We start from the raw sequence: 27,394 nt of genomic DNA, 5'->3' as shown, positions 1-27,394 counted from the left end.
ATTGCATTCTCACTCAAGGGAATCACACTTCCAATTTTGAAGCAAGCAAAAGAAAACAGCCCATACTGGGCACAAGAAAGCATGAATTGTTATAGGAGTAGAATGATCAGTCCCCTAAACACACAATCTATTAGGGATGTACACCAAAGAAAAATTCAGTACAGTTCAGGTAGCCAAAAAGGCAAATGGGATTTTGGGCTCTATCAAACAGAATATCGTGTCCAGATCATGGGAGGTGATGGTACCCCTTTCCTCTGCTGTGGTTCGGCCTCCCTTGGAGTACTGTGTTCAGTTCAGGGCACCACATTTGAAGAGGGATGTAGACAAACTGGAGCATGTCCCGAGGAGGGCAACAAAGATGGTGAAGGGTTTGGAGACTAAGACATATGAGGAAAGATTGGGGGAACTTGGTCTGTTTAAGAGAGGAGAGGACTAAGAGGGGATCAGATAACCATCTTCAAGTATTTAAAAGTCTCTCATGTATAGGATGGAGCAGAACCAATGGGATGAAAGTGATTCAAAAGAAATTCCATCTAAACATCCGGAAGAAGTTCCTGATAGTTATAGCGGTTTCTCAGTGGAACAGGCTTCCTTGGGAGGTGGTGGATTCTCCATCTTTGGAGATTTTAAAACAGAGGCTGGATAGCCAACTGACAGAGAGGCTGATTCTGTGAAGGTTCAAAGAGGTGGCAGGTAACAGTGGATGAGTGAAATGGTTGTGAGTGCCCTGCACAGTGCAGAGGGTTGGACTAGATGACCTAGGAGGTCCCTTCCAACTCTATGATTCTATGATTCTGTGATTCTAGGTTTGGGGGGGGGGATGATTCAGGTATACCTGCCCCATCTGAATCTCAGATTTGGAACAGGGATTCAGGATTTGAGTGATTTTAATGCATTTGGGCTCTGATGCATTTAAATGGACGTAGATATCCCTTTAAATGCTTCTGATACCACCAAACAGCTCATCCCACTGAGAGATGGCTCTCAGAGGGATCAACTGTTTGTTGGGCTTGAGGAGGGTGGTGGTTCAAACCACATGACAGCCAGCTGATGTGGGGTAAGACATCTCCCTGGATTGGTTTGAGCTGTGGGGATGGCTTGGATTGGGTAGGGTAGGTGTGGGAATGGCATGGTAGCCCTGCACTCATACTGCTTGATTCAAGTTGACAGCCAGCTCCAGAAGTGTCAGGGATGCAGGGCATAGTGGTGACAAATCAACCCTGCCTCCCCTCCACAATGCAAGCTAACAGCTGGCTCTTTAAAGGACATTGAGGGCGAGTATTGGGTTCACTTCCCTGATCCAAGCTGGCAGCAGACTTTTTAAGGGTTGGGGAGGAAAGGCATGGTGTCTACCCTGCAACTACCCCATCCTGTCCCAGTGCTGGCTGCTGGCTCTTACACAGTCAAGGAGAGTGGCTCTTTCCCCCCTCCCAAACCCTTCCCAGGCAATGGAGATCAAGGGGGAGGCCTTTAAAGAGCCCTCCCCCGGCAGCTCTTTCTCCCCCTTCCCAGACTGTAGAGAACTCTCTGCAGCCTGGAAAACTTTGCCCAGAAGGCATTTAAAGACCCCCAACAAACAGCTGATCTTCAGGAAAAGGATTGAAATCTGGAAAGGTCCATCAAGAGATCATTTTTTGGGGAAAGTAGCAAACAGTTCTCTAACCATACCTGTAAGGCCCAAGGCTTCTGTATCATTTCCAGATCTTAAGGGAAAGTGGCAGAATGACATAAATCTTTTTTCTCTAATGGCAATACAGAATGAAAGTGGTTTGTCGAAACAGTGGCAATCCTTCAAAATCCATCAACAAAATTTTTAAAATATTTAATCTCACACAATTAAACTAGTCAGAAAAAAATCAATCATATTAACATAGAGTTTTTCTTTTGCCATCCACTGTTTTCTAAACATGCATTTATTAATTAATGTTTAAAATGTACTTGTACTTGGTATTTCAATTTATCCAAGAAAGAATCTGTCTGTTGAAAATTATAAAGATTAAATGACAGAAACACCGGTTTGTTCCGCTTTGTAGCAGAAGAGAAAATACTTTATAGGCTTTTTGTTTCATCTTTAGTTAAATTAAAATTTTATGGGAGCCAGAAGCAGCCATGTAACTAAGGAAACAATGGCTTTAAAACTGAAATGCAGGTTTTAAAAAGGATTATATTAGGAATGTATCAAACTTGGATTTGTTGATGAGAAAAGGTTTAAAATAATTCCATCATAAAATGTAGAACTTCAATCTAGCTTACTTTTTACAAGGTTCTATTGTTATAAAAGTATGTATTAAGTATGTTGCAGGGAAGAAAGCCCAAAGGATATATTCCCTAGCAAATGATATAGGATGTTGAGAATTATCAATGTAGAAATTAAAGATGCCTTTGGAAAAAGGATTGCTAACTCTGAATTGGGAAATTCATGAAGATTTGAGCCTTGGGATAGTGGTCATTGCGGGGGGGGGGGTGTACAATGCCATAGGCTACTTGTTAAAGCAACCATTTTCTCAAGTGGAAACAACCTCTGCCATCTGAAGACCAGTTGTAATTTCAGGAGAAAACTATGTTCCTAAATCCTCCATTTGGAACCATATCTCTAAGCCCTTTGACCTCTGTGTCAGAGCCCGAACTATCCTAAACAATTATGCTGGGTGTGGGTTTGCAGATGCAATGGAAGTCTAGTGAAAGTTGTGCTTTACTGACTTTACTGCCATCTGATAGGCTTTCATGTGCATTCTATAAGATGTTCTCAATGCATCATCATGAGTCTTCCTCCAAACTGATGGCGAACAGAGAACCTGGCAGAAGCTGGCTTTTTAAGGGTGACTGTTTCACCCTCCCTGGCCCAAGTTTCCATCACACATGCCAGATACACTCTGTACTCTGGAAAGCAGGCTTGCAAGAGGCTTTGTTGTTAAAGTTGTTTGACTGGAATGCAGTCAAAGCATGGTTTCTGTTTTCAGCACTCTGATTTCTGCAGCTGATGATGCAAACTATTTTTAAGATGAACTGTGGAAAAAAGAGCAAGGAATACTTTGGCTGAATGCAGGTTTCTCCCATGTGTGTACGTTTGCATCTTTGTCTGTATGTTGTACAGGAATACATATGCACGTTTTCATAGACTGATTCCTTTCCTTTTAAAATAGTTTGTAAGCATTCCTTACTTTAAAAAAGTAACATTTCAGTGTCAACCAATTTGACAGGTCTCTATTAGGACAGCAGTGACTGACAGGAGAATTGAAGTTGCATATGTAAGAAACAGAAGCTGTTTCTTACATGCTGGCGTCCCCTGGGGACTCAACAGACAGGAGCAGCCTGTCAGCTGCCTGCTTGCAAACAGTAACATTCTAAGAGTGTGTTCTAGTGATTACTTTGCCAATTGTTTGGCAAAGTAATTCGCTGCCAGAAGCCTAAATGCCAGACCCAGAATGAAAGATTCCTTGCACCTTGATAATATGAAATATGGGTAAAGAATAAATGATAGAAAAATAATGAGATCAAAACTATTGCCTAAACCAGGAGTAGTCAAACTGCGGCCCTCCAGATGTCCATGGACTACAATTCCAAAGGAGGAGGAGGAGGAGGTGGTGGTGGTGGTGGTGGTGGTGGTGGTTGGTTCTTATATGCCACTTTTCTCTACCTGAAGGAGGCTCAAAGTGGCTTACAGTCACCTTCCCTTTCCTCTCCTCATAACAGACACCCTGTGAGGTGGGTGAGGTTGAGAGAGCCCTGATATTACTGCTGGGTCAGAACAGCTTTATCAGTGCTGTGGTGAGCCCAAGGTCACACAGATGGCTGCATGTGGGGGAGTGCAGAATCGAACCCGGCATGCCAGATTAGAAGTCCGCACTCCTATCCACTACACCAGTGGTCCCCAACCTTTTTATCACTGGGGACCACTCAACGCCTTTTACAGAGGCCCGGGGGGGGGTAGTTTACTCTCAACCACTGCCCTAGCGCTCTCTGATCACTATGGTAATGTTTAAACATCCCTTCAAAATAAGATACAGACACGCCACAACAATGAAGTGTGTTGTAAAGCAGTGGTCCCCAACCTTTTTGAGGCTGGGGACCGGCAGGGCAACTGCCCGCCCGTGCCTGCCGCGCAAGCCCGGCCGAAATCGCACATGCACAAAAGTGACGCGCATGCTCAATTTCGACCGCGCATCGCGCATGTGCGCATGTGCGCATGTGCAGCCCGGCCACACATGCGCAATGCGCGGGTGCAGCCCTGATTCCCTCTCCCCCCCTCCTGCAGTAAGAAGCTTCCCGGGCTGCAAGCGTGCAGCCTGGGAAGTTTTTTACTGCGGGGGGGGCGGGGAGAGGGAGCCGCGGCCCAGCGCCAAGGCTCTGTGGCAGTTTTTGTTTAGGAACATAGTGTTGCATCCCCATGCAAAACCACATTCCTAAACAAAACAAAAAAAAGCAAAATAAGGTGTCCAGCAATCCCGTAGCACAGCAGAACCTTGCCACCTTGGCTTACCACGTGGGAGCACAAATCTGGAGCCAATGAGGTGCACCGTGATTAATGCTCCCCTACATGGGAGCAGGAAGAGGTGGGGAAACGTGCCCCAAGGCAAATGCCAGGTGGCAGCCTGGCACAATGGCAGTCATGCATTAAAGGTCAGAGGGAAGACTGTGAAGAAACTCATCAGCAATGGTGGTCGTGGAGTCAGATGCTGGAAAAGTAAGCACAGAGTATATACATTTTGCCCTGAGGTTCTCACAATTCTCCCCCTCAGTCCTAAATGCTTCTACTTGAAATTAATCCCGATTACTGTGAAAAGATGAGTGGGGGGGGGGGGGCTCAGCCCTTCTATCCACATCCCCTTTTAAATGTAAATCACAGATACTTTTCCCTGGAACTTCTATTTGCCCCAGCTGGGAAAACATACAGGTATCCCTTGGTCTCAGGCCCATGTAAATGCCTTTTGAAACAGATTATGTCTCAAGGGTGAATGTGATGTGAATGTTTAGCTGTGCTTGTTTGGTGATTTCCACCATGATTCCTCTAATTTATTCTTGTGCTGTCTTTTCTATGAACATGACATTTATTGACTCTCAGGAGACTGGGGATGAGTGGATTCACACTCCCAACAAATGTATTCCAAACATTCATTCTTGAATTGAGGTTGTCACTAATTTGTGAAGAAAGAGCAATGACAGGTCACCCGAGCTTATCTACAGGGAAATAACTAGAAAAATAGGGTTGCTCGTCATTCGATGAAAGTCGCTGAAGCCAGAGATGGCCACTTGAGCACAGTTCTCATTTGTTATTCTCTTTCTACTTCACAGCCTGTTTTCAAAATTGACTCTTTCATATTTCAGAGTTTTTAAATGTTTAAAATTTTTTAAAAGAGATATTCTCAGAGTTTTGGAAGGGGTAGTGTTTTGTTTTGCCTAATCAGTCCTGTTGGAAAAGATAGGTTTTTTTTCCCTTATAAAATTAAATATATATATATTATTTCCATATTTTTCTTTCCTGAATCCATTCCTGGTCCCAGACATCTTTGTAGCAAAAGATGACAGAAGTGGACACAGAAATCTGTGTTCTGTATTTGGACCCTGAAAACCATGGCAACTGTATTTCTGTGAGAAAGGGTACAATAAAATAGACCAGGGAGAGTAAGGATAAACAGGAATTGGGGTTCGACTGGAGAGTAGCTCATTTGGATTATATAACAAATGGAAGAGGAATGTTGGTCATAAATTGAGAAACCCCTGAAACATTCTTCAGGCTTCAAGAAACTCCAGAAGTGTCACAGCTGTACAGAATATGGTTGGGAAGCATAGCTGTGTCCATGTCCATCCAAGGCTCCTCCTCTTCCCACTCCCTCCAGGTCCAATATTGGCCTCAAAAAGAATTCAATGTCCCGGAGTTCAAAGCAGCCATTTTCTCCAGGAAAAGTGATCTCTGTTGCCTGCAGAAGAGCTGTAATTCCTAGTGATTCCAAAGTCCCACCTGGAGGCTAGCATCCCTAAGTTAGAACAAAGCAGAAAAATCTTTGTGAAAATTAAAATAAAGCCAGATGGCACATATGCCTTGAAGAGATGAGTTCCCACAAAATAGACAGGGAAGGAAAGTGTGTTATTTCAGTCAGCAAGAGGAACATATAAGAGCTAACTGTCCAAAATTAGAGAAGTGGAAAACCCAAGCCACAATCTAAACTGTCAGAAGACTGAAAAAGGCTGAGGAAAGTAGTACAAAACCAGATACACCAGTAGATTCATAACAGTGGATGGGAAAATCATTTTAAGGCCCAGGAAACAGGTATGACATCTGAGAAGCAAGTGCAGCTGATGAGTCTACTAGGAAAATGCTAATTGCATGATCTGGCATGGATCTGCTAAGGGGAAGACTAATCACAAGATCTGGAACTCGTGCCAAATTAGGGCTAGAAAAGATGTTTCACACAAGTGATTGCTGCTGCGGTAGCAAATGTAACTGACAATTAATCAACCATCTTGCCCGGGGTAAAGCCTGCTTGGGGAAGAAACCTGGATAGGGGACATAAGGCCCAACAATAGATGACCACCAAATAGGTAAGAATAAGAGAAACTGGCAACTACATACTAGTTAATGGGGGGGGGGGGTGTCAGCCCATGGATGCAATCCCCATTGGGGGTAGAAGAAAATGTGAAAAGAAAGAGTAGGGCACAAGATTCTGGAACCAGTTATGCACCAGGAATTCAGCCTGACTTACTGCTTATTTAGGATGAAGCCGAATTCCTGCTTCCTGTTGACATTGGTCCAGGGCGGTCCAGGGCCTGGTGTGACTCAGTTGGCCCACAGCAAATGAATGCAGATAAATCCATGCTCCCTTTTTCACCATGGGCCCCATCAAGGCCATCCAGAAGGGGAGAAATCAGGCTGTCATGGCCCAGCACCTCCCCACCCCCGCCCGCAATACTGCAATCTTAAAAATAAAAATAAATGCCCCAGAAGGCTTTGCAATGCTGCGAGGCACAGCGGAGCTACCAGGGGCATTTCTTTTTATTCGTAAGATTGTGGGACTGCATTGTTACACAATAAAATGTCCTTACAAAATGTCCTCTCTGCACCATGGCAGAACCTCGCCACCCAGGCTGCCTTGTGCAGGAGCATAAATCCGGGGGGGGGGGGGGGGATGGAGAGAAGCAGGCCAAATGTCCCCCTGTATGGTACTGGGTAGAATCAGGGCAACCTGTCCCAAGCTGGGACATGGCACAATGCCTCCTGTGCGATAAGGGTCTGATTGACATCACTGTTTTCAGGATGAAATAATCTTGCATAAACTAAAGGATGGAAAATGAGATCACTGCATGAGGTCGAATCACAAATCCCCCATGACCACCCCATGGAGCAATGATGTTCACACAAGTATCTGGGAAAATGGGCATGAGGATCCAGTGAGCTCCAGACTAGTGCAATGTGCTCCATGCAGGTCTGCCCTTGAAAATACTTCAGAAACTTCAGATAACGCAGAATGCAGCAGCCAGGCTGGTGACTCTCATCTTGGTCTACCAATATACAGCTGCATTGACTGCCGATATGTTTCCAGATTTGATTTAAGGTGCTGGTTATAACTTTAACATTCTGGGACTGGCATATTTGAAGAACTACATCTCCTGATATAGCCTACATCTCCTGTTTACACTCATCATGGTGCAGTTTCTCAGCAGTGCCTAGGCCTTGGGAACTCTGTCTTGCTTTTTCCATCATAGCCACATCCTGGTGGAATGCCTCATGTGAGGAAACATATGTCCCGTGGGACCTGTCAATCTTCCACAGGGTGTGTAAGATAGAATTCTTCTGGAAGGACTTTGGGTATTTGTTTTCAGTCAGAAATAATCTATGGATTATTTCTAGGAACTGGGAGAATGTTAAAATTTTAAATGTTTTAATTTGGTTTTTAATCTAGTTCAACGGTATGTTTGATATTGTTTAAATGTGAGCTACCCTGAGCCCTTTGTGGTGGCGAGGTTGAATATCAAACAATCAATCAATCTTGGGAAATCAATTTGCAAGGCATTGTATTTAATAACATTGCAGTTTTGATCTGCTGAATATCAGCTCAATGATCCTTATGTCTCCTCCAGTATATCTGAGGCTCAGGACTAAGAACCATGTGCTAAATTGATGGATTTATTGGGGGTTTTTTGGGGGGGGGGCGGAAGGCTTGATTACCATTTTTTTTAATTCCCTGCATTCTTCAGGGGGTTGACTAGATGACCTTGGAGGTACCTTCCAACTCTATTATTCTATTATAGGCGCGCTGTGCGTGCCTGCCAATTGGCCCCTCTGCGAAGGGGCCAGTCATTGCCCCCCATCATGGACTCGGCCCACCCCCACTTCCTTTCGCATTTTATTCATACTGCAGAACGCAGTTTCCAGACTAGTAGTAAAGCCCATTCCATGCTGCAATGCAGTGATTCCCAAAGTGGGCGCTACCACCCCCTGGTGGGTGCTGCAGCGATCCAGGGGGACGGCGATGGGCCACAGGTGCATTTGGGGGCTATGAATAACTATTAAAATTTAAAATATTAATTTCCAGGGGGCTGAGTAATATTTTTTCTGGAAAGGGGGCGGTAGGCCAGATTGGGAACTACTGCTGTAATGCAATGGGCACTAGCACACTTGTGGCCTACTGCACACAGTTGTTGTGCAGATGAAACAGGAGGCAACCCTCCCTGCAATATCATCCAGTTTCATCTGCACAACAGCACGGTAGTAGACCTCAAAGGTTCAGCAAGTGGAGAAGTGACATGCATAGCTTGTCTCCAGCAGTGAGGCCAGTATAGTCAGTGAGAGGGGCCTTTTCTGTGGTCTCAAAGCTTTCACTCTCAAAAGGAATGCACACGCACACCCACGGATTCCCCTGAATTGCTCTCAGAAATATGTCCCTCACCTCAATCAGAGGCTGTTAGAGGCTCCACAGCAGGCCTGAAGGGAAGAGGGGATGCGGAATCCTGAGCAAGCACAGCAATGGGCCTGGGGGAGACTTTCACCAATAGGAGACTTTGGAACCTTCAGCATTTTGTCATGGTGTACAGTCACCATTTTATGCATATAAAAAATGAAGCCCTACACCTGAATACATTACTTAGTCAAAACAGGCAATTGCAGAGTCTGGTATAGTGGCCATGAGGATGCTGTCATGTTTAGTTTGGCCCTTACACGCTTGGTGTTGAGTGCACAGAAAAAGTAAAAAGTTATTTCACCTAAATGGTATTGCCTGATGCAAAGAAGAAATTCATGAAATTAAGCCAGATGTGAAGTTAGCTATTGCTACTCAGAATGATTTAATCTATGAATGGCAGTCTCCATTGCACCCAATCTGTCTTTTTCCCCATTTGGTAATATGAATTATATGAGTTCAGCAGGGCATGGGCCCTGCTTCAGGGCTTTACTCTGGGGAAGAGTTTTCAACTGGATTCTTTGTTCTCTTTTAAGAGTTAGTATTTGCTACATGTAATTTATCATTAGAGAGACATTTAAGAGGCTCTATTGTGTTAAAATGCATGATAATTAAGTAGTTTTAACTATTCAAATCAGATAAAGAACCTGTCCCAGACGAATCATATTATAGAATTCTGATGTAGGTAGCTCTTTGCAAATACAATAACTGCCTGGTTACTCTGTTGAAAGCACCCCAGACTTTCTTTTTGATTTGTTTCATTTTTCTTGGGTATCTCCTGGGCACACTGTTGTACTATTTGCTGCTTTGGTAATCTCAAACAGATTGGTTTCCAGAAACAGATTAGCAACACAGGATTCCTGATAGTCAAAAGAGAAACCTGGCTAAGGCATGTTAATTTCGACAGTAATTTCAATTTGAAAAAAGTATTTTCAAACATAAGGTTTTATCAAGTAGGGGGCTTTGTGTTCACTCCCAGTCAAAATAAATTCCTCCCATCTACACTGAATTCTATTTCTATTTTGATTTGGGGTGCTATAAATTTTCTCTCTGCAACATGCATGATTGATTTGCAGTGGTCCTGCCTTTACCCCGTGATACCCAGGAGTGGATATAAGCCTTCCATGCAGACCAGCTTGTCATTTCCCAAGAGTCAGACTAAATGGTACAAGACCTGCTCATTGCTAGAAATAGACTTAACATTTGGGCACTCTCTGTCAGAAGTAGAGTCAAGCCATTCTTCCACACTACCAAGCAGAACTACCCTTCACTCTGTCTGCTCTTTTTGTGAGCCAGACTTGAGTTCCCACTGTTCTCTCTCTGAGGCAAAACTCAGCTGAAATCTTCCTGTGCTTCCGTTCAGCATTCCATCCCCCTTCTCAAAGGAGATTGGATGCTGGAGTATCACTCCCATAGGCTTAAGTTAATAGCTGTTTCCCCCTTTAGTGGTGGGACAGCCTGTTGTCCATCACATCCTCCTCCATACCTCTGCTGAGTATAGCAATAGATGCTGTTTACCTACCTTCCTCAGGCCCTATTTGCTCCCATGAATCTTTGTGAAGCCCCACAATAGTGTGGGGATAGGGGGAGACAGGAAGGAGGCAGCCCGCCCCCACAGCCTTCCCTACCCAGCCTGGCCCTGCCTTAGGGAGATATGGGGGGTCATGAGGGAGGCAGCCCACCCCCACAGCAGTGTTAATACTGTCCCTTGGATCCCTGCGTCAATGAGTTGGTGAGCAAAGAACTTGTGGTTGACAATATTGAATGCTGCTGTTAGATCTAATAGTATTAGCAGCACCAATTTGCCTTGGTACAGTTGGTGGAGAAGTGATCAGAGTGGTCAGTGCTGTTTCCCCCATATGGCCAGGTTAGAAACTGGATTAGAAGACTGAAGCTTCATCCAAATATGCTAGTAACTGGTCCGCAGCTGCTCACTGCAACTAGAAGTGATATCAACAACACTTATGTTTTCATTTCTGTTTTCATTTCTTCCCTATTTTTTCTAGATTGCACATCTCAGGATTGGCTCCTGTGTGTTTTGTCTCTCATTTCTCACCACCCACATAAGTAGAACATTTCTGCATGCCACTTACACCATTTGGCAAATGCCAGGGCACCGTTTCAGTCTCTGCCACTCTCATAGGGAACAATTTCTTTTAAATAAAAAAGTTCTCATCTTCTCTTCAAATGAAAAAGAACTTCAGCACATTTCTTTAGAAACAACCCCCACCCAGCTCTGACAACACACCCTTCTCCTACTGCTAAGATTGTGGCTGGCCAAAAGTGAAGATTGCCAATTAGTCCAGTTTCCTAATTAGTAGATTCTGAACCTGGATTTCCCTTATGCACTGTTTTCCTTAGTGAGCTACTAGGGAGTTGACAGGCATATCTCTGTGAATGGGTAGTTGTATCCTCTCCTGTTGCCATCCCATTGTTTTGCAAACAGCTGCTTCTCAGGGCATGATTCTAGCACCAGAGCCTTTGTGTGGGATTGACATTAGTCTCTGCATGAGGATTTCCTGTGTCAGGTGACCTGTGAATGCATCTGAGTGACAAAGTTGGTCTGCCTGTGCTTCCTTTACTGTGTGTCTGCCTGTTAAAATGAAATATGTTTGCAAAAGTAGAATGAACCCCTATCTGTGAAGGTTCCAGTTATAATTACAGGTCACACCATGGCCCTTTCAACAGCAGATGGTGCTGTGTTATTCCTTGCTTGTTCTGTTTCTGAATGGGAACAGGGTGGTGTTACAGAGATGTGCTGGTGGTGGGAAGAATCTGTCACCTGTCCATATTTGTCTGGTACAGGCACTTCATTGATAGGCTGCTCTGTGACTGGGGAGGGAAATGCTGCATCACACTTTAGTACGATCACTGTGGCTCAGTTCCTTGGAATAGGATGTTTCTTTTTCTCTGCTGGGAAAGCACAGGATACCAAGTAGCTATGTTGCTGTTGCACAGCCAGCCAGATGTGACAGAGAACTTGAAGACTCTGATAGTCTCTTGTGAGATATGAGAAGACTTCAGAGGGGTTTTTGAATTATGATGATGGGGACTTTTTCTCCTGGATCTGATAAAAACAACTTTGAGAACTGAGCATCCCAGGCAAATCCTTCCTACTTTGGTGCCCCCCCTCCCCATAGCTTTGGACTGCTCTATAGAGTTTCTTGTATGGGATACTCTCCTCAAAGTCATTGATCATTGTGAGGCATGAAGCTGTAATGGGGGCTGTCTCCTAGCATCCCCAATAGTTCCGGATGAAAACACAATGAAGCATAGCTCTTCAAATACAAGCTGAATTGCTTCAGTGGTTCTTGCTCACTCTTTTTAATATAACACTACCTCAAGGTGACTTATTTTGTGCTGGCTGCACTACGAGTGTGGTCTTATTGCCTCATTAAATTATTTCAGGTTTGTCAAAACCCATAGAAAATGGCATCACATACCAAAAGTATTATCTCCTTGTTGGGGGAGAAGTGAAGGGTAGCATTACTGTGATTCATTTTTAGTACTGGGTAATTCACTGAGATGGATCATGAATACATTTGTTATAGCGGCGGAGCAAACCCACACAGAGCAAAGAATCTCCTCAAGAATAGTGTAACGCAACATACGGTATGGTAGATTGCATCCTCCTGGTTGGTATAATAAGGGCACTTCCATTATCCTTCCCTGATTTTTTATTATTATTTATTGTTTGAATTACAATCGCACCCAGGAGTCCAGCCTGGGATTGGAGCTGCACTATACAATGAGAGATGGCAGTACCTGCTCTGAATATGTTATCTTTTTGAAAAGGCAGGAGAAATGAAAAGAAAGAAAAAGAAAGTCCAGGTAGATGACATAACTAGATCCACATCAGATACATATATAGTGCAATCCTATGCTGGTGTACAGGGAAATGTCAAATCAAAAGGTTAGTTTCATTATATATATATATATATATATATATATATATATATATATATATATATATATATATATATATATATATATATATATATATATATATATATATGCTACTCCTCTCCCCTTCTCCCCCTTAGTCAGCTATGCTTTAGAACAGGGGTAGTCAAACTGCGGCCCTCCAGATGTCCATGGACTACAATTCCCAGGAGCCCCCTGCCAGCATTTGCTGGCAGGGGGCTCCTGGGAATTGTAGTCCATGGACATCTGGAGGGCCGCAGTTTGACTACCCCTGCTTTAGAAGAAGAAAAGTTGGTTCTTATATGCCACTTTTCTCTACCCGAAGGAGTCTCAATCCCCTTCCTTTTCCTCTCTTCACAACAGACACCTTGTGAGGGAGGTGAGGCTGAAAGAGCCCTGAGATTACTGCTCGGTCAGAACAGCTTTATCAGCACTGTGGTAAACCCAAGGTCACCCAGCTGGCTGCATGTAGGGGAGTGCAGAATCAAAGCCAGCTTGCCAGATTAGAAGTCTGCACTCCTAACCACCACACCAAGTTGGCTCTTTAAAAGGGCTTACAATGTGAACATTGCTGAGTGCAGGGGTTCTGTTTTAAACATACAGATGTGATTCTAAGCTCATTTTGGGCCTCTTCATTTTGTGTGGAGCAAGGGTGTTTCGACTATGGCATCAGTGTGTGTACGTTATAAAGCTGGAACAGAGGATATATTTTGGGAACTATTGCCGGCCTGAGTTTATTTTGCAGATGTACATGTCTCCTTAAGAAAATGAAAAAAGGGACAATGTTACCAAACAAACACAAACAAACCTAACCAACCAGTAGTTAGGACCTAAAAGGTTAGGCATCCAGAAAATCTAAATATTCAAATTATATTAACATGTATTGTGTACAATGTAGAACATTTAAAAAGTTTAAAACATGGAACAAGCCCTTAGGCTAATCATTGAGAACATAAAATATGCACCTTACAATGATAGACCTAATGCATTTCAACCTCAAAATGGGTCTTTTTCAGAGGTCTAATCCTGAACACACATGTCATATAGTAGAGAATGCAGCCAGTGATATTTAGAAAAAATTGCTTTCATAAATGCACAGAAGCTACTGACACACATCAGAACTTTTTAGCAACTATGGAGAAGGAGACTTACATTTAATAAATTGACATCTTCTATCAGTTCCATTTTTATTGGTCTTGTTATTCATAGAGAATATATGAGATCAGTTTATTTGACATCAAACTGCTTAAACCTACAGGTTTGCATCACACCTTTCCTAGTATAACTCTTTAAGAAAAAGAGCTAAAGTTACTTTTAGAAAGCAAGCAAGCAAGCAAGCAAACTAGGGATTCAGAGATCATAGTAACAGATTGCTAGAATGTCAGTGTACAGTTTTTTCAATAGCCATTACTGATTCTCAAAAAACGTCTAGTAACATGGTAGTGAAAGTAGCTGCCATGGCTGCAGGAAAAGCCAGTTGTACTGTATTGCACTGTTAGATTGAATCTAATGAAGCAACATGCTGAACATTCCCTGTTCATAACAGGACAATGAATTGGGAGCCAAACTGATAGGTGCTTCTTCAACCCTAGGCAGAACTAGTAACTGTTGCCTAAAGAGAGCCAGCTTGGTGTAGTGGTTAGGAGCACGTACTTATAATCTGACAAGCCAGGTTTGATTCCCTGCTCCCCCACATGTAGCCAACTGGGTGACCTTAGGTTTGTCATTGCATTGACAGAGCTGTTTTCACAGAGCAATAATACCAGGGGTCCCTCAGCTTCACCTACCTCACAGAGAAAGGGAAGGTGATTGTAAGCCTCTTTGAGATTCCTTCTGGTAGAGAAAAGTGGCACATAAGAACCAACTCTTCTTCTTCCTCTTCCTCTTCCTCTTCTTCATGTTGCTTTGTTCCTGACTGTAAAGAAAGCCCACTGGGATATTAATGTGCCCTGTGTTTAGGAGTGATAAGGAGTTTATTATATGGATTCTATTATGTATTACCAGTCTGTTTCCCTCATCAACTGGTTGATTGTGAGAGTGGGTTGGATTTTGCTGTGAAGTCATAGGGTACCCTCCTATGTGCATCTTGAGTACCCTTATACTGAGTCAATCTATTTGCTCAGTCAGTCCAGGATTGTGTATTTTGACTGGTATTGGCTTTCCAAGATCTTTATTCCGCTAACAGAGTGATAGTACATAGAAATCATAATTATTTCAAACCCAGTATTGATACCGATATTCAAAACAACAGTGTGTGTGTGTGTGTGGGGGGGGGGGGTTGCATGCAGAGAAGAATCAATGAGAAGGTAGTATTGTTTCTTCTGCTCAATTCTCCCCTCTCCATGAAATAACCCACCCCTAACATTTATTGCCCCTCACCTTTACAAATCAGGCAACCATAGAGATTCCTTATCTTTGAAGTTGTACAAGACTGCTATAAATAACTCTGAAGGCAAGAGATGCACATATCACTTTCCCAAATGGTATATAGTTAAAAGCATTCAAATTTACACTGACACAACACCTCCTTTACCTGCCTTTCTCCTAGTAAGTGTCAATCAAGTAACTTGTGGGGGCATGCAAGGAAACTTGAAATATCTTATATGAATTTGCTGACTTCTGTCTGAATTTTCCTTCATGAATCTTGAGCGTTAAATACAAATTAAGTGCATTCCTTATAAACTGCTTCCAATTCGGACTGCAGAAATCACCCAGGAGTTGCTACGGAAGCTTGTGAGGATGAGAAATGGAGTGGTTTAGTAAAGCAAAGGACCTTTTTCAAACTTCTACACACCCTTCAGTTTATGAAGAAAACCTCAGAATGCAGCGGATGTCTCTTTTGTGCCTTCCTGATAATACTTACAGAGATGACTCAGTGGACAGTGTGATTATTTTTAACATGGTCACTTTCCCTTACATTGTCCATAAATGCTCTTTCCCACCATTTGTTCCCTTACTCTTGGCAAGGCTTCAGTGTTATTGGTAAGCATGATACTGGGGATCCTATATATGCTTTCACATGTATAAGTCTGTCACCTGTTTTCCCCCTCCAAATTCTCATGCCTACGGGACTGCCTATTCCCTTATGCTCCCTGCAGGTATGAATTTGTTGGAGGTCCCCAGCCCGAGGGAGGTGCACCTGGCCCCTACCTGGTGGAATAGGTTTCTGGGAGAGCTGAGGGCTGTGATGGAGCATTCTCAGTTCCTGCAATGAGGAGCTCTTCTGTCAGATCTTTGGTGAGGCTTGTGCTGTTAGATCTGCCCCCCCCCCCAGTTCTCAATCCGTCGCCTCCTGTGGCCCCTGAAGTACATTTTATTAAAAGGTCTATTGCACTGGGAGAAGTGGGAACTTTCACTGCTAAGGAATTTTTTATTGTTTTAGGGGATTTTAATGTTGGGTCAATCATTGTTACTGCCATGAGCCTTGTTGGGGAATGGCGGGATATAAATTGAATAAATAAATACATTTACATCCTATCTTTCTTCCATATAGTTTTATCATCTGACCAATTTTGTGAAGGTAAGTTAGACTTGCCAAAGCCTTTAAGTGAGTTTCATAGTTAGCAGCCAACTGAACCTGGTTTTGTTCATCCCTTGTCTCACCCAGTTCTTCAGACTGGCTCTCACTCACTGTGAGAGATTTCTGAGTTTTCTAAAAGTAACTGAAATATTTCCTCCTAAACTTTACTTCTTGTGGGATTATGCAATACTGGGGAATTCTAAAACAAGGATGATTTGAATTCAGTCCATGCAATATTGTGCAAGATAAAATGCTCATTTGGGGAAATTGCGATGGTTGGTTTGCCATGCTCAGGACCTGCCTGCTTTTTGTAGTCTCTCTCCTTCTGCAGCATAATATTCCTCCTCCCCCCCATCTGCCCTTATCTCAGGAAAGCATTGAGCACATTTTACTCACAAGGTTGAAAGGTAGGTTGCTTTGTCAACATATGACTTTGCATTTCACCTTCAGCTTGAAGTTTTTTATTGTCAGAATGACAGGTACATGCACCAAGGTTTTTCATATCGTGTAAGTGACAGCAGATGGCTCATCATTTATTTTTTATTTTGAAAGCTCTTTTAAAACTTTATTTTGTGTAGTGGAACTGACAGAAAATAAAACATTCTGGACTACAATGGGGAGTATGGTGTTCTAGTCTGAAAATGTGTTGCTTTTGCCTTCTGTCTCTGTTAATAATCACAGAGGTCAACCCTCAGAGGTTATTGGGATTTATAAATCTCACGATCAGAGAACTTCTCCTAAAGTTAATGAAAATCAATGATGCACTCCTTTTGCTGAGCTGGATGGCCTGTGTAATGGTGCTCCTACAAAGCTGAAACATTAAGACTAAGCTTTAGTTTCTATACAGGATTGGCCGTACAACTCTAAACAGAATCATATCATTCCAAGCACATTGACTTCAGCTAAGTTCAAAATGTGCCCCCTGTCCATTGTGTTCTGCACTATATTGTTATAAACTGGAGAACGGTGGCCTAAAATATTTTAAATATGAACCAATTAATCTAGTTAGATAGATAAGATATAAAAGGAACTATGAAAACCAATGTGGGGGTGGGGGCAATCATCTGTCTCTTGGGCACAGATACCTATTGTGTTGCCTACATTATGGCAACATGGTACCACCAGGAATGTTTTGGATATGAGTCCTTTGATGGACAACATATGAAACTGTCCTTGCACAATTAATGGTCTCTTTGTTAACCGTTAAAAAATCCAGAGTTCAGAGTGTAACAGGAGCAAGCTGTTATTTCACATGCTTAGTTATTTGTAAACGCAGGAATCATGATGTAAACCTTAGTAAGAAGTTGGCGAATTTGCATTTTCAGTTATACTTGGAAAATACTTTGGAAAAGTTACCCCGAATTTCTGTATGAGGAATGTGGCCTGTGATTCAGCCAGGATTTTTTTGAAACACATACATAAGAGTATGTGTGACACAAGTAAAGACCAAATTCGAGAAGGGAGAAGTGCTAATGTATTCTGTTCGGTATTCAGCAAGTGCTCCCTAGATGACACCCCCCCCCCCCGTATGTTCTTTTCAAAAAATTCTGGGTTTGTTTTCATTTAAAAGCAAATGGGATTCCATCATGAATAAACCCAGATGTATGAGATGTGAGATAGACTCGGGCAACATTAGGTGGCAGCATAGCTCTTTCAGTTCAGATATTTCATACAAAAACTGACATAAATCCAGCCTTTCCAAAGCTGCAGCCATTTCCAGATGCACATGCCGGCCTCAAGGCCATATTGAATCCTGCAATTCACTTTTCATTGCTAGGGATGTCTCATTAGGAGATTAACTGTTTAAAATGCACTGCTAATGTGAAAGTTTTAATTGGGAAATCCTGTGCATGTTAAATTAATCTTAAGTACTTTTATCTAGAATGTCTCCTTCCTTTCTATGATGGGTTATGTTTCTAAATGCCTTGCATTCCTTCACACATCTCTGAAGGAAGGCATAAATGGAGCAGCACTGCTTTCGAATGTTGCCGCTAGTCAAAAGCTCTTGTGTGATGTTTTGTGAATTATTGTGTATATGGTTTCTCAGATGCAGTTACATTTATGGTTTAATGCCTTGGTATTTGGATAAACTGTGCACATCTCTTACTTTTTAATAAACCAGAGCTTATATAACGAGAACAGATCTTCTTTTGGTCAAGGGTATATGTTTAGATAATTCAGATCACTAACAGGCACACCATGCATTTGATAAAATTAATTCTAGTCATTAACAATGTATACAATGATATAGGTACAAGATTCCTTTTTGGCTTTGCTGCAAGGTACTATATTACTACCACCTCTTTAATATTTGCCCTAGGTAATGTCTCCATTGACATGAGAATGCTCTAGGCAGGGTTTTTTTTTTATTATATGTGATTTGCTATACAGATGACTGCCTAAATCATATGTTAATAACCAAGTACACTGTCTTCTGAATTGTATTAGTTTTTGACAAAGCATTGTTGGATAGTGGAATAGTGGGAACTGAGTAAGAAGTGGAAAGTGACTTCAGTTAGAAGTTTCACAACTACCATTTCTGTACCAGAGGCTTTACATCGGGCTGTAGGCAGAAGTTTGAGCTGGGTAAAGTTCTCCCACCTCTTCCTGCTCCCACGCAGGGAAGCATTTGGCCTGGTATACCCCATCTGCCCCAGGTTTGTGCTCCTGCATGGGAGTTGGAGCAGTGAAGATCCGAGTGTGGAAATGGTCGACAAAAGTCTACTTTTCAAGGTTGAATGACAAAGTATAAAGCAAAGCAAGGCCAAGACCAATGGTGCTAAATTGTTAATCAGCTATTACTTGAGGATAATTTTGCTATTATTTTTCACCTTGTTTCACTAACTACATAATTTCTAAAACATACAGGATTTGTATTTTTATATGCATAATAATGCTCATTTGGTATGTAGAATCATGATAAAAAGGAGACTCTTGGGGAAGAGGTTTCTAGAGTTTTGGTACCATGAAAGTTGAAAAGGGATTTCTCAAAAATGGTGGTATAACATTAAATTGTTGCTTTTGACTATAATATATATTTATGAAACTATACACACAAATGGTTAGATTTGATCTGGTCCAAATTAGGCTAAAAGGATGATCTATGTATGAATTTATTAGTATTTTGAACTTATTTATAACAGTTCCTAGTGATAACTTATGACTGCTTGCATTAACTATACAGAAATAACCCTGTGTAGTCATTGACTGGAGGCCTTAACAATTTTACAGTTAATAATAATTTTAAAAATCCTCAGTGTAACATTGCTCTCCATAACTCTGGTCAACAAAACAAGTAAGCAGGTTTTCTGAAAAAGTTTTGGTCTTGGAGGCCAAGAGGTCAATAGGTTTCTATTGCTGCGGAGAATCCTGTGAGAATCTCTGTTCATTCTGTTCTCTAGATTCCATTAATGTAGTATTGCTATGTCAGTGATTCACTAGGATTAAGATGGTCCAGTTTGGAATTCTAGTGTAATCTCTAGCCTTCCCTTTTTGTACACATTATACTCTTTCTCCCCCCTCAGCTCCTTCAAGAAAATCTCACCTGAAACCTCTTTTCCTTTCTGTGCTGAAAACCAGTAATGTATAAAGATCTCACTAGAGCATTTCATGGCTAACATATATATATATATATATATATATATATATATATATATATATATATATATATATATATATATATATATATATATATATATATATATATATATATATATATATATATATATATATATATTCTGTATATTGTGTCCTCAAGAAGCAGCTTTTCTTACACTAATAATCCAAAGTGGTGAAGTGATGCCCTTCTCACAGTCTAACAGATGCTGGGCAACATGCATTCCCCAAGGGCAATTAATCTCTCCCATGCGATTTTTTAAGATGCAGGTACAACTTCCCTTTTTGCAAGTTCAAGAACAGTGGGGTGGCTTATAACCTCTAGTACCAATTTACCCTTCCAATGACCCTTCAAGTTTGAGGTATACTTCCTCTTCACAGTTGAAAGAATCATAGTAGGTGGTACTGGCACCAGGGATTCCTGTTGACTTTATTTTCTCTCTCTTTCCTGAAGCAACATTTTGCATTCCCACTTGCATTTAATGTCTTTCTAACATGGAACAGCTTTTCCTCCTACCAAGTGGAGGGAAGAATTCAACAATCTTGCCTTCTTTATTTTCTGAAGAGCATGATTATATTTTTGCATTGTCTTTGTATGCCTGATATTCTAAGGCAGTGGTTGTCAATCTAACTAATGCCGCGACTCCCACCGACTCCATTGGTGGCAGCAACCCCTTTCTCTGGGGAACGCCAGGTGGTACATTGCTTCCTGGGCTCCCCCGCCCTTCTCCCATCACCCAAGCTAGCTGAGATTTGTCTGCTGGGGTCTTGTCATTCATCTGTTGTAAGGCTCATGCTTTCTCCTTCACCCAGCTCCCCCTTTCCTCCCTCTCCCAGCTCCCTTTCTATCCCCAGTTTGAGGGCAACTCACCATCCCCCTCCCCTTCCCCTGCAGTCTTCCCCCTCCAGCCTGTCTCCTCCTGCATCTGGGCAACTGTAGGTGGAGAAGTTGGCATTTCCTGTGGCTCTGGTGGCATCTCCTCATCTTCTCACCAGAGGGATGCACCAGGCAGGCAGGATATGCCATGCAGGCAGTTGGCCGGGCTGGAAGGCACCCTCGCTGAGGTTAGGCGCAGGCGGGGAAGGGGCTGAGAAGCCCACGTCTCTTTCCTCAAAAGCTACGTGTGTAAAGGCAGCCAGGCATGCATGCATGCAAGTAGCTGCAGGAAAGAAAGGGTAGGTAATGCAGCGCAGCCCAGTGCAGCCACAGGAGCTGGTGTGGGCATTAGGCTGTGGGAATGGATGGCCAAATGGCATCTGGCTGTGCTTTTGTTCAGGAAGCTGGTGCCTGCCCGTAGAGGAAGCAGCAGGCTCAAGGGCCCCCTTCCCCAACCTCCCACCACTGGCCTCATCTCTCTGCAAAAACCAGCAGCTGGGAATGGAGCCACCTAGCGTCCCCCTGGAATGGGGGTGGGAGGGGAGAGGAGGAGAAGCGCAGAGTGCACCCCAAGCTGCTCATGAGTAAAAGCACTTTTGGGGTCACTTTGGGCTCCTCACTGGCTTGGCACCACAGCAACCTTTGTGAAAAGGTCGATCGACACCCCCCGCCTGCTGCCACCTGCTACTGCTGCCGGCCACCATCACCACCCACTTCCACCCACTGTGGCAGCAGCCACCAACCTGGTGACCCCGCAGAAGGGGCCAGGTGACCCCAATTGGGGTCCTGACCCCAAGGTTGAGAATGTGTTTCTTTGTCACCCACTGAGTGAATACCACTGGGTAGAGACTTAGTCTTTGACCCTATGAACTTCCAGCAGAAAGCACTAAGTGACTGGAATCTTCACCCTAGTGCTATTTCTTATGGTAATTAATTAAGTCTCCCTTAATTGATAAATGCCAGTCTAGATTGGCAAGTGTTTGCACATGCAGGGTTTTTTTGGGGGGAGGGGTGGACATATTTAGCAGACATTCGAGTCATTTCCTGCCCATCCATCAAACTGGGTGATTGATTTGCATCTGATCATCTTATCTGAACATGATAAATCTGACTGTCAAACAAGGCCAACATGAATTTTGCAACAAACGTATGTGGAATGGAGGTATTAAGTAAAAGATAAATATGACTTATTAATATGCAAAATAACTTTAGTCTTCCAGCCCCTAACTGAATTTCTCATAATGTTCTTCATGTCACTTATGTTCTATGTTATGATAGTCTATTTATTTTTTTAGATAGGAGATACTCATCAGTCCTTTGGCTAGTTTATCCATGGCTCATTAAAGAACTAGTCAGTTGATGTCACATCTTGCTGCATGTGTGAGCCAGTTGATCTGCCAATGCAATGACCTGTTTAGACCACTTAAGTAAAAAAAAATCCAGATATCAAAAATTAATTACACATATCAATAAATGTTGAAGATAAAATATTGGAAATGAGTAAAATGTGAATATACACAACACATGAATGATGGTGATTTGGGCTATTTCTGTGCAAAGGTATCACACTATGGAACAGATCAAATCAAATAGCAATCAGTGTTCTAGCACTTTTTGAGAATTAAATTTCGAAACCATCTATTTAGCTATAATGTTTTGCCATATTCAGGCTGTTAGAAACGGAATGATTTGATGATTAATTTCATATAAGTTTTCAAGATTTTCTAGTGATGATAAAAAGATTAGCCTCTGCTCCTAAAATATATAAACACATTAAATGTGTTATTAAAACAAGTGTGTCTATAATTCCATTAAAACTTAAAAGGAAATGAGTCCTTAAGGAGTATGACTGGGCACATATGCATGAAATGGAAGATATCATTTAATATATTTTACTTCTAGAAGTTAAATTTACCACTTTCCTGGATGTAGCTTTGGGAATTTTTCTTAATGAAGAAGATTTTTGGATTTCAAATTAGTCTACCACTCAAAATCCCATATGCAAATGTTATTCCTCAAAATTTTCAACTCTCCAGGCATCAACTTTACTTTCTCATTGTCTTCAGGTTTTTAGTTTAACCTTATATAATTATTTTAATCAATGGGGCCCTAAAGTACTTTTAAATGAGACAGCCCTCTTTCAGCATTCGTTTGTATTGAGTCAAATTAACTGCACTTGAACAACTTTTAAAAACTATGCCTCGAGAGTTTTCAAACTATTAAATATTTTTCTATTATGAGGACTCAGAATTGTTCACTGCAGAGAATAAAGTGCCACTTTTGCATACATTACACAAACATTTCATGCTTCATGAAACCACAATAAATTTTCTCTTTCTGATTACTTGTGTAATCTAAGGACATCCTGCTGTTTTATCGAAAGTCTTATTAATTTCATTCAAGTATTAAAATTAGCACCTGAAGAGAGCACTTTGTAATTTTTAAACTTTTATAATAATTAGTAATAACCTGCCTCATGTAACACTGATTTTTATCTCTCAATCACATAATTACTATTAGCTTTTTGAGATGAGAAAGCAAAAGTTGTTTCTTAAAGAAGAAACCATCCTACTGGAATAGTGGTAAGGAAGTTCATTTAGGTCTATTTTGTAGGTATGTTTTCTTTTGAAGTTAGTCATCTCTTAATCCAGTTGGTAGGACTTGACGGTCCAACTGTGATTCTCAGTATGCTGCATGCTGCTATTGGCCTTGGAAGCAATTCATGAATTACTCTCCCTGATCATAGATTAGGATGCAAAGAGTAACTTTAAATATGCTGAAGGGATTGGTAATGCCTAAGGGAGTCATTTATTTCTCTTTCTATTGAACAGTAGATTTCCATAACATAACACAAATTGCTTTTAGAACTATTCTCTAATTCAAATAAGCTTTGCAATTTTATGGGGGCAGGGGTTGAAGAAACAAAGTTCAAGATGTCTTTGTGGACAAACAGAAAGGTTTATGGTGTCATGTTTACTTTAACCCATAGACCTTGCCATCTCATTAATAAGGTATGAATTATCTGCTATTGTGTTCTCAGTTTTGGATGTGTGCATGTTTATAGATGGGGATTTGAATGGCTGTTTTATTTTCCTTGATGTTATGAAGGATTATTATTTCTATGAGCCCTTTCTTACATTACATACATTGTAGTTATTACATTCTGGCTTACCAGAGGTTTTGTTACACTTACCTTGATATCCTTTCCTGTCTCCTTTTCTTTCCATACTTTTTTGTATTTTTCTTTCTATACAGCCACTTCAGGTATGAGACATGCAAAAATCAATGGGAAGCCACTGGCTCCCAGCAGAGATAAACAACATAGGTATGCCTAATATAGATAGTAATTATTATCCGTCCAAGTGTGTCTGTTTCTCTGTTCTGTTCTCAGCACTTATGCAAGTCATATAGATCTATGAATCTTGCAAAGTCCAGGAATGCCAGGAAGTTGGGAAGGAACAAATTTATTTTAATTAATTAATCAATTAATTGGATTTATTCCCCACCACTACTGGATAAACCAATTTAATATGATCCATTGGCTGTTGGGTTGCAATATTTGAATTCTTATGTTTATGGGTGTTAAAGTGGCACAAATATGTTTGGAGAGAAATATGGGACTGATGTACAACATGTGGTGTTCTAAATCAGGGGTCTCCATGCTTTTTGAGCCTAAAAGCACATTTGGAGTTCTGACACAGCATGATGGACACAAAATGTCTGCCACAAAATGGCTACTGCAGGAGGCAGAGCCATCCACAGAATGGCTGCTGTGGCTTTAGCTTTTCTTTAGTTACACAGTGAAGATCTGTGTGCTTTGTTTACAGTTCCTGACAAACCAGTATTTTTAAGAGACTACAAAGCCAAACAAATCTTCAATGGTCAATCAGAAATCTTTTTGGGCAAAATACCCACCTACCCCTATCTACTTTCTAAAGATACTTAGCAGGTGCCAGGAAAGGTTTCAGTGGAAGTCATGGTGCCTAGGCACCTCACATTGGGACCTCTGTTCTAAAACATGTAAGCTTGGAATATTCATCTTTCATTCTATGTACCTATGGAGCACTGCATTATGGGAAGGAGAAACTGGAGTGATTGGCTACATTTTGCTATGTTTAAGTGGTAAAATGAAGGTCAGCAGGCTTTAAGTAAAATTAGCTTATTGTCTCAGAACACAACTAACTGAAAGAACAGCAAACTCCACCCACTTCAGTCACTCTCCAAAACTGCAGGGGGTGAAAAGTTCCAAACAACTCAGACTAAAAGGTACAATAACCTCCTGATGTACATAACTGATTTGACTACTATCTCTCCTCCCTTAAGACTTTGGTGATCTGCTGTTGTGATGAATTGACTGCAGCTGATCAGCAGCACCATGTGCACAGAGATATAGATAGGGATAGGTAAAAATCCAGTTAAAAACATATGCTATCCCTTCCAAAATATTCCAGTGAATTGCTATAAGTTTTCCTTAACCTTCTGAGAAACGAATAGCACAACTCTAAAGCCAGTCTGTAAACTTATTAAGATAGCAATTAAGCCCTATGCCACCATGGAATACACTGATGCCACACTGGTGTGAGCAGACACCAGTGAAGCTCTATCTGTACTGATGCCAGAGGTGGGTGGCACTGGGGGAGTTGTGGCACACTGTAAACCCACTTAGCCCATGTCCTGTTGAACTGAGTGATTCAGCATGCCTAGATATTAGGAGTCACTACATCACTTTAAGTGTGTATAGTTGTTATATCCTTGAATGAAATGCCTCTTTTTGTCTTAACCTGGGAGTTTCCCACTGACCCCCCCTCTTTCACTTTGTCCTATCATCTCTCTACATGGACCACTATGGAGACACATGCAGATCTCCCCTGTACATACAATGTCCTTATATGCTGTCAAGGAATTCCAAACTGAACCCTGTGGGTTCCTAGGGTAAGTAGGCCCAAGTAACAGACTCTTGTGTATATATACATAGAAGTGGAAGAATATCAGTTTATGAATAAGTAACACATGTATCAAAAAGCAAGCAGATTCAAAAATATTTTTTTTAATGCTAGCATAAATATCTAACTCAATGACAAGTTGCATTAAAAGTGTGTTCTTATTTTCAAGCAGTCTGAGGATTTAGGTCAATCATTCTCTAGTCTCATATATATTCCCTTTGCAAACAGGCAGATCATAATCGAGTCCTTTGCCCATCAAAATCCCTGCTAGTTAGCTAACTAGATTCCAAATTCTTGAGCCTGTTACACTTTTTGGCACACTTGGGTCAGGCAATGAAAATGACCCAATCAGAGGACCTTCTAGCTAGAATCCTCTAGAACAGGGGTAGTCAAACTGCAGCCCTCCAGATGTCCATGGACTACAATTCCCATGAGCCCCTGCCAGAAAATGCTGGCAGGGGCTCATGGGAATTGTAGTCCATGGACATCTGGAGGACTCCAGAAGATTACCTCACCACTCCTGACTCTCTTCCTCCTATAGTAACTTACTAATTCTTATGTAGAGCCAATTAGCTCATTCCAAACTCTGAAGATAACCCTGTATGCTACGGAGCTCAATTAGTAACTCATGCAAGATAGAACAATTTATCATCACATCTATTAATCCTTGAGATGAAGACTAGGGAGAGGGATTCTTTGCTTCACATACTCCCATGCACATGATGCTGGATTAGCTGATCATTTGTGATAGGGAAAGTAGATTAGGCTTGTTTAGACTGCAACCAGAATGTGAACTGGATCTACTTGAATAAATGTAAGTTGATGTTCTTTCCAATATACTTCTTGGGAAATATATTTACTGCACTCAGTATCACACTTCTATGAGTGGGCAAAACAGCTATATTAGCCAAGTAGAAATGAACATCGTTTTAAGGAGGAAAAAGCCAACTTTTCATTAACTGCTCCATGACCTTTGGGATCTGAAAATGAGATCACAAGATGGGAGAATGCAGAAGGTAAAGGACAAGATCTGATAACTACTACACTGGCTAATTCCCAATTGGTGTACATAAAAGGACAAGAAACTTCAAGAGAGATGATTAAAGTATTAATAAAGGTATATGGAGAGCAAAACCAGGCAAGCAAGATTTCTGTTTAGAAAAGTTTTCTCAGTTAGGCTACAGGAATGTGAAAATGCAGAGACCCGTATAGAAACATTATTAAATTTAATTAATAAGTTTGCAAGTTCTGGTAAAGTGCTAGTTGAGGATTTACAGATTGGTCTGTTTCTAAGTTCCATACGTGAATCTTATTCCGCATTCATTTTGACATTTAATGGGAAAGATTCTATGCTGGAGGGTGTTCTGAGGCTGGTTAGAGCTGAGTACCACAGCAATGCAGCATGCCTGGATATGGGGGGAGGGGCTACATCACTCTAAATATGTACAGATGTTATCTCCTCAAATGAGATGCCTCCCTGTGACCAATTATGCATGGGGGGGGGAATGCCGGGCCAACACTTGCATAGCAGTAGGGCTAATCCCCTCTTATGCATAACTAGCTTCAAAGCCCGTTCCTAAAAATGGGCCTTGAAAGGGTCCCCGCCCCTGGCCCCTGGCCA

General features: G+C 41.7%; 1 long non-coding RNA gene across 2 annotated transcripts in view; it reads left to right on the top strand.

Moving 5' to 3' along the window:
• Window positions 1-27,394, top strand: part of LOC143819806 (uncharacterized) — a 286,700-nt gene that overhangs the window by 216,661 nt on the left and 42,645 nt on the right. The window contains exon 1 of one of the 2 annotated variants that reach the window (XR_013225098.1): window positions 25,690-25,762. The exons of the other annotated variant lie outside the window; for it this stretch is intronic. This is a non-coding gene — a long non-coding RNA (uncharacterized LOC143819806). Of the gene's footprint in view, window positions 1-25,689; window positions 25,763-27,394 lie in introns of those variants that run through there. 2 annotated transcript variants of the gene reach the window in all.

The sequence above is a fragment of the Paroedura picta genome, chromosome 10, assembly GCF_049243985.1.
Source record: "Paroedura picta isolate Pp20150507F chromosome 10, Ppicta_v3.0, whole genome shotgun sequence".
NCBI classification, from domain to species: domain Eukaryota; kingdom Metazoa; phylum Chordata; class Lepidosauria; order Squamata; family Gekkonidae; genus Paroedura; species Paroedura picta.
This window is presented reverse-complemented; position numbering and strand designations above follow the sequence as displayed.